Below are 8930 nucleotides of genomic sequence, written 5' to 3' on the forward strand. Positions count from 1 at the left end.
TACAAAGACTCATTGCCCCTAACCCAGTCCTGTAGGTGGCAGTGTGTGTGGGGCGGAGGAGGGGGTGTAACTCCCAGTGGCCTCCAAAGAATTCTGCTCATTTTTCAACCTGCTGCCCTCGAATAAAGTGAGACCTTCACCCCCTTGGAGGCCAGTCCTTAACCACGGCCTCATGAGGAATTTCCACTGTGTTGTAAGGACAACAGAAAGAGAGTCAGGGTTTTTTATGGGCTAATGAAAGTATTCAACAAGCGGTAATGAAGTCATAAATATTCATGGAGAAAGCTAAGTAGAGGAACTCCGAGGGCTAGCCCAAGTTCCCTGCTGTTACTAAAATTAACTTTAACCATCAATCATTCTCCTTTTCATGTCAGGTCTCATATCCCCAATAAGATCTTTCAGCTCAAACAGTGTCAAGAACTCCTGTGAAAGGTACTTACATGACTGCCTCCTTCTCTTTAGGATTTGCAGTCTGCAGGGAAGCACTACTTCATCCTTATTCAGTGTCCAAAGCTGGACAGTTTGAAGACTTAAAACAATGTTTTTGAGATAATCAGGGGAATTTGAATATGGATTGATATCAAAGAACCGTTAATTTTGTTAGGTAGGATAGACATTACGGCTATGTAAAAAAAAATTCATATTTTTGAAACTGTAGGGGATGAAATAATATAATAGAAAAGAAGAAAGAAGAAAGAGAGGGAAGAAGGAGAGAGAAAGAGATGAACTACTATGGCAAAACTGATAATTATTAAATTTAGATGATGAGTTTAATATTTTTATGTGTTTGAAAATATTTTATAAGATTTGCTGAAAAAATTTAATGACCAAATAGAGTCTTTAAAAAAAGTTTCAATGGGAGGCAGCTGCAGAAAAATTATTCCACGCCCAGGCTCTTGAGTTGCATGGATTGCAGTCTGGGCTCCTGTACTTTCTGAGTGACGTTGGGTGTGTTACTTAATCTCTTTGTTCTCACTTTCTTATAGGTAAATGGATATTAGAATACTGCTCACCTCAAAGGGTTGTTGAAAAGAATCAACGTCTCGATACTGTTGAAGCAGTGGGAATGTCTGACACAGACTGCTTATTAAGTGTTTATTAATATTATTTTTAGTATTATCTATTATACTAGTGGTTCTCAACTGGGGCCAATTTTGAACCCCAGGAGATATTTGGAAAGATCTAAAGACATTTTTAATTATCACAACTGGAGGTGCTACTGGCATCTGGGGGGGGTGTAGAAGCCAGGCATACTGCTAACTGGCCTATGCCACGTACGACAGCCCCCACAACAAAGAAATATCTGGACCAAATATAAATAGTGTTGAAGTTGAGGAGCCCTGCTCTAGTGTCATAAAGACATTGTAAAAATATTAGAAAATAGAGATAAGCAAAATAAGAATAATAATACCTTGTCATTTCACCATACAGATATAATCACTATCCAAAATTAGGAATTTACAAAAAGAAAATGACAACTCTGTCAAAGTAAAGATACATGGTAAGGCCAATGTCCCCTTATCTCACTGCTTCCAGTGGTGGCTTGTCTTCATTTCTTCAAAACTACCACAACTGACAGAAAGTTGTCAGCCCCTTCAGATGTCTGGTAAATATTCCACGTGGCATTTTGACAAGGCTATTAGCTTCTGTTGGAATGAAGCTGATTAAAATGCAAGGATACTACAGATCTGAAGTCATTGATGATCCACCTCAGAAATCTTGTGGGAACCTACTCTGACACCACTTTTCTGGGGAAAAATTTTGTCAGATTATATAAAAAACCTTTTAAAAGTCCATAGTTGACTTGGCAATTCCACTTCTAAGGATCTATCCTAAAGAAATAATCAGACAAGTGTGCAAAAAAAAAAAACCAGTTCAAACCGTGCAAACAGTTCATTACTGCTGTATTATTTTAGAGAAAAATTGGGAGGACCTAAGTTTGTAAAAAAAAAAAAAAAAAAAAAAAAAAAAGGGAGGGGGCGGGAGATTGGTCGATTACACTCTGGTGTGTCTATGCAGTAAAATATCAAGGAGTCATAAGAAAAAGACCATGTTTATCTATGTATTTTTACATGGGAAGATATTAATAATGTATTCAGTGAAAGATAACCACAAGAAAGGTCTGGAAGGACTAATGTGTGCATGAGTCTCATGCAGAGGGTGTAGGTGAACTCCAGCAGGCATTGCTGGGAAGGGCCGGGACCCTCAGGGAGGAGGGTCAGAGGACTCCCAGGTCCCTGAGTCTCCTGGCATCCTCTGGAGAAGTGCGCTTGGGCAGGGTGGACCGTGCTCTCCCTTTTTCAACGGAACAAAGGGTGTGGCCTTGTCACTGGGTGACAAATATTTTGCAAGTCAGCTACTGAGCAGTCTGTGCTTAGATGCAGCTCTTTAGGGAGCTCTGAAGCACCTTTGGGCCCCCAGGTTTCAAGGGAAGTTGGTTTGGGCACAGCCCCTCCGGCCGCAGGGAACATCAGTCAAAGGTCACTCCAGCTCATTGCCAGCAGTCAGAGACAGTCCCTCCCAATCATCTTAGCGGCCAGTTTTTTGTCTTAAAATGAGAAGTTGTACCAGATGATCTCTAAGGACCCTTTGAGCTCCAAGTATTTTATGATTCTAATATGTCAATGAAAATTTCTGTTGTTACGAATGAATGGCCTGTAAATTTCCCAGGGGTTTTATTGATTGGAATAGTGAAGATCATTTGTTATAACACTGGATCACTGACAGGTTTATCTTAGTATCAGACATTTCCCATTCTTCTCCCTCCTCTTTTTCTTCCTAAATCTTCGCTCTTACTCTCAGGTGGTTTAGGTGGCTTAATTAATTCAGATCAGTCAAGTACTTTTAAGAGTGTAAGAGTGGAGTCACTGTCTTACTATGAATAATAGCCCAGTGGGAACTGAAATCACATCATTATTAGCAGATTCTAGTCTTGCTCCTTGTGTAACTTGAAACTTATCAGTTCTAATGTGCGACATCTGCTCCTTGGAGAAAAAAGTGGCCCAAGAGAACCCATCTGAATTTCCTGAGTCCTTTGCATACATACTCCAGGGATCTGAGGATGTGCTTAAGGCTGAGTGAGGAAATCGGGGGAAATGACATTCTGACAGGTGTAAAATGAAGTATTTTTTGAGGATTCATACTCTGACTGGGGGGCTTTTGGGAAGGGGGAGTTAGTCTTCCTGTGAGCCTTGGGGTAAACGCCCTTCTCCAGTTTCTCTTCCCAGAGGGCATTGGAAGACAGATGTGGAGATAAGTCAGGCCCCTTAGGGTGAGGCAGTTTAACCTTCACTGGCTCAAACCATCCCAGGAGCACATCCACCAAGAAGGGCGGGAGGGAGTGTGAAGTCATAGGCAGACCTGGGGAGGAACTGCTCTGCTATTCAGGAGCTCTACGGGCTTGAGCAAGTTGCAGACCTCAGTTCTTCCTCTTTTTTTCAATCTATAAAATGGGGATAATAATATTTAATTCCCAGGTATCATGAGGATTAGATGCCATATGAAATAATCAATATATGTGAAGCTCTTAGGAGAGTGCTTGCCAGTAGCATGCATGCCCTTATGTAAGCGTCTGCTTTGACTTGGCGAGTGCCTCTTGCAGAGCAGCAATGGTAGTCACTGTTGTTACTGAGTGCTTTTAGTGAGCTGGGCTCTGTGCTAAGCACCTTACATAGATTGTCTCATTTGATCTTCATAAGAACCATGTGAAGTAGCACCAGTATGTCTCCATTTTAGAAACAAGGAAACTGAGGCATGGAGAGATTCGTGAACACGAACAAGGTCACACAGTGACTAGTTTGGATGTGAGAGTCCAAGCTCTTCATTTATTAGACTATAGCTTTGCCTTCCCCTCCTCCTCTGTAACTTCCCATAGACCTTGGAGTTAACTTCCTCCAATTATAACTTTAAATCAGAGGAGAAGGAACATTTGAGATGACCTGCAGGAGAAATCTACCCTGCCAAATTCTTGCTATCTCATGATTTGAACTAGAGAGTTTGCAAGACACCTCAATTCATCACTCTCTGTCCCTTCTGCCCCTTTCCCTCTCCAACTGACAGTTCCCATTTGAGCACCCAAATCAAGGCCTTGGCAGTACTATTCATGTCTGAGAACTAAGTCAAGTGGTTCTGATTTAATTTTTATCAGAGTGTATTCTGAAAAGCCTGTGATACCTTGTGCTCCAGAAATTAACTTCTGGTAGCCACGGTGAAAAGAATTGGAATGACAAAGTGAAGCCAGTCAAGGAAAGTACAGGGGTTACTGAAATCCCACATTTTGTGAGAGATGTCATTCTTATTTTTATCTCCATAAGGTTTTAACGATTGTAAAAGTAATGTGTTTAATATAGAAAAATTTGAAAGCATAGGCAAATATAATAATAAAAGTTACATTAATCATAGTTCTGCTGTTATGCTGAGACAACCACTGTGGCATAGAGCTTTATTTACTTCCAGATCTTTCCAACAGTTCTGACACATGGTTGGAATTTTTCAACTATACATATATATTTCCCTGTTTTTCATTTACTAATATATTGTAGACATTACATTAAAAATTCTTTTCAATCATACAAATATTCATTTTAATGCCTGGATAATACTGTCCCATGTGGAATTGACATTTTAAAGAAGAATAAAGTAAAATCTATGTTAACTATCAGTTTAGAAATAGAACACAGCCAATTTTAGACTTCCTTTTATGCTCTTCCCTAATTGTGTCTCCCTTTCTTCCTGAAAGGTGACCAGCTGTGATTCTTTTCAAAGAACCAGCGTTTTACTTGGCTAATCTGCTCAGAGTGCATTTTTTTTTCTATCTCATTAATTTTTGCCGTTACCTATCTGTTTTCCATTCTTTTACCTTCTAAGAGTGATTTAGGTGGACATTTGGGTTCAACTACATACTTAGGTTCTATCATGCCTCGAGCAAAGCATTGTAAGCATTTCCCTCGGGCTCTTCCTCAGGTTTGGGGCCTGATTCTTCCCTTTCCTTTAAAAGGACACAGGGCTTGTCTCTTTCGTACCTGGTTGGGAAAAGCATCTGCATCTGGAGTCTCCTTCTAACTCTCCATTTTACAAATGCACACAGGTCTCACTTTCAGCTTCTCCTTTGCATTTTAGCCATGGGTCAGAGTGTACTTCGGTCAAAGTACTGCTGGTTTGATCACTGCAACATTACTCCTCCACACAGTAGACTAGAGAAGAAGCCCTTGGGTGGATATATGAGGTGTGATTTACAGAAAGAAAGGTTGAGCAGTTCTGTGTGCCACCCTCTTAGTCCAACTGTGGGGTTTCATTTCTGGGCAACACTCATTCATAGGGATCTTGTGAACCACCCACGCCAAACACATTTCCTCTACCTTCTCAAGGAATCACAGGGTGATTATGGAGAACTTCTCATCATCATATCACGATTCCTACCATTTGATCAAAAATTAGTCTTGGGAATTTTGTAATATTACTCTTGCAAATGTGTGTGTGGTGCTGTGTGTCCTCAGCTTATGGCTGGGGTCTGAGTTACTCGATGACACTATCACATCTCTTTCAGCTTCAATTCCCAGCCAGAAACCAGGGAAATGTCAGCGTACTGGAAATCTATATCCATTTTCAAACTCTCTCAACCTGATGCCAAGGACAGGGATTTAGGAAAAGAAGGCCCATAAGTCAACGTGAATAGACCTGCCATGGACAGAGCTCGTCCAGAGAACCCCGTCGTTCATAACCTCTCAGGAGCTCTTTGGAGCCTTAGGTTTTGTGGTCATGGTTCTCACAGTAGGATCTCTTGTTCCAGAATCTGAGAGACCCCCGCACAAAGACTTTCTCACATGCACTGCCCCAGTCCCTTCAATGTCCTGTGACTCTGAGAACAAGAGAGGGTAATAGGAGGCACTTTTTAAAAAATTTATTCATTTTAGAGAGGAAAGGGAGAGAGAGAGAGAGAGGAAGAGAGAGAGAGAGAGAGAAGTTGAGGAGGAGCAGGAAGCATCAACTCCCATATGTGCCTTGACCAGGCAGGCCCAGGACTTCAAACTGGCGACCTCAGCATTCCAGGTCAATGCTTTATCCCCAGCACCACCACTGGTCAGGCCCATAGGAGACACTTTGAAGTAAGGAAGAGAAACTTGCTCTTCAGAAACTTTCAGAAGATTAAGATATATTCCATGAATTTAGAGATTTAGTCACATGTTACAATCCTAAGATTCAGTTAAGAGGTATTGTAGTAATATAAGGTTATAGCAATTAAATATATAGAAATATAAAAATATGGAAGATATATAAAAGTAATTAAAAGGATATTAAAAATTATTAAAATTAAGTAAAGTTATGCCATTTGGATATTAATATAGTGGCTTAGTGCCATAACTCTGTAATGTGATAAATAGACTCTGACTTACAAGCAGAGCCCAGTTAGTATGTGTGTGAAGTTATACATAGATAAGAAGTGGCTTGGTGTTATTTACATTAACTTTGTAAATTAATGAAAATAAGAACCTCTTAAAAAGTGGTTTGATGTAAACATTTCAGTAGATTGACATAGAGGGGATTCCCTGCGAGGAACTCCCAAAAAGGTGGTTTGAGGTGATAATCCTGTTGATTGACACCTGTTAGAAGGCATTGGCCAGAAAAGGTACGAAAGCTGAGGGGCCCCGTGCTGCAGTAGTCACCCAGACTCCAACGTTGATGCGAACTGTCTCCATGCCACTCTGAGCTCTGACCAAAGCCAACCGAGAGGAGCACGCCGACGGGGCCCCCTTAAGGTGTACCCAGGCACGCCAAAAGGATTTCTGAGTAATAAATTGCCTGTGTGATTATTGCAACTTATTTGTGTGTCAGTCGTGTCTTTCCTCCGGTAGCAGTTAGTGTCGGCACTGATCAGTAGCATCCTCAGAGCCGCGTCAACAGTAGTCTTGAAGAGGCTGCCAGCCCTGCTGATAAGCAGGAGTGTCCCACTGTGCGGGGAAGTTGAATCAGGGACGCCTGATCGAAGTAGAGCTTGGGCTCTACTGGGACAAGAGGTTTGTGTGACATTTTCCTTCATTGGCCTTATCATGAGCAAACATGAGAATGGTGTGATTTTCTCCATCCATCTCGTGTGGTACTCCGGGAAAGGAGCTGCATTCCAGGATTCACGGGTCCCAGGAACACCCAGCGGCATCAGCAGATGCCATCTATGCCAGCCAGATGGCAATTGTTTTTCAAAACTGTTGCCTCAAATTGAAACTCAACAAATATTTGTTTAGGGATCTATATTGTGCTTGGTTGTGTGGCTGTAGAAGTGAATGGGACATGGAGCCTGCCCTTAGGGAACCCACAGTGTAATGGGGAGATACAATGTCAACAGATAATTACCACTGAATATGGAAAGCATTAGAAAGAGGTAAGTGTTACAGAGTGTTGTGGGAGTTGAGAAAAGACAGGGACTGTGTGGAGATCTCTTCGGCATGCTCCTCCAGGCCCACTCTTAGCCTTCCTTGCCCCACTCTCTGCTCTGGGGGTTTGACCTGCGCTAACCACATCAATAGACTTCCTCGTCTTGCAGCCTCTAACCAGAGGTCCATGGGCGGCAGCGGTAGGTGGTGGGACCGGGGAAGGAGGGTGAAAAGGGTGTCTACCCTCTTGGCTTCCTCCTTGCAGTGTGGTCTTGGGTTGACTGTATCCTTCCAACCACAGTCACAGTTCCCCTTGAAGTGGCCCTCTCCTTATGACTTTCCTGCTGGTTACAACAATACTTGTCCCTTCACCTGCCAGGCCTCTGATGGTGACAGCCTTGCTCTTAGCATCCAGATATTGTACTAGCTCTTGTATTCTTCCTACAAACAGCTCACCCCTCAATCAGTAGTCCTTCATTAAGTTTTTGTCAAATTATCCTTATTTGAGTGTGTCATGTCAATATTTCCTGCTGGGTCCCGGTTGATATTATATTTAATTCTGTTGAGGGGGGGTTGAATTTGGTAACTCAGCAGGGAGGCTTCACAAGGGAGATGACATTGAGGTTAGGGTTTAAAAGCTAAATAGAATTCTGTCTAACGTTGCCTGACCAGGCAGTGGCGCAGTGGATAGAGCATTGGAATGGGACGCGGAGGACCCAGGTTCAAAATCTCAAGGTCGCCAACTTGAGCACGGGTTTACCAGCTTGAGCTCAAGATCGCTAGCTTGAGCAAGGGGTCACTGGCTCTGCTGGAGCCCCCAGGTCAAGGCACATATGAGAAAGCAATCAACGAGCAACTAAAGTGCAGCAACGAAGAATTGATGCTTCTCATCTCTCTCCCTTTCTGTCTGTCCCTCTCTCTGACTCTCTCTCTGTCTCTGTCAAAAGAAAAAAAAGAATTCTACGTATTTAACATTAAGTTGATCTTTATTTCCCACAATCTAAAAGCGATGGTTAGGTTGATAAACTCCCAGGCACAAGCTCTTCCTGCTGTCAGTATTCCTCATCATCAAGGGTTTGTTTTATAAAAGTATGGTTGTAACAAGCAAACAAGCAGGATTCCCAAGAACAATAGTAGTTGTCCTTTTGATATTTGTTAGTTGAAAAAATTTCATGAGGAACACTTACCTTTAAAATGAATTAGAATTTAATTAGTGTTTATGCCAATTTAAAAAGAGTACATATAGGTGTGAATTACTGTTTAGTCTGCAGAAGATGCTTGGTTCATGGGTGGATTTAGGAACCCCTTGAAAAAAAATCTTTGCCTTCTTTTCTGGAGTCCAGGGCCAAGCTCACAAACCACAGATCGAGACAGAGTCTCTATAGCCTCCTTCCCGCTACCTCACTGCCTCCTGTGCATGGGTATCCACATTACCAAATATCAGAGCTGGGAGGGGAACATGCAATTTATTGAATCCAAGCAGGGGTCGTCAAACTTTTTATAAAAACCGCCCACTTTTGTGGTGCTGGTAGACCTGGTCCCTACCGCCCACTAGTGGGCGTT

This window comes from Saccopteryx bilineata, chromosome 2 (assembly GCF_036850765.1).
Source record: "Saccopteryx bilineata isolate mSacBil1 chromosome 2, mSacBil1_pri_phased_curated, whole genome shotgun sequence".
Lineage (NCBI taxonomy): Eukaryota > Metazoa > Chordata > Mammalia > Chiroptera > Emballonuridae > Saccopteryx > Saccopteryx bilineata.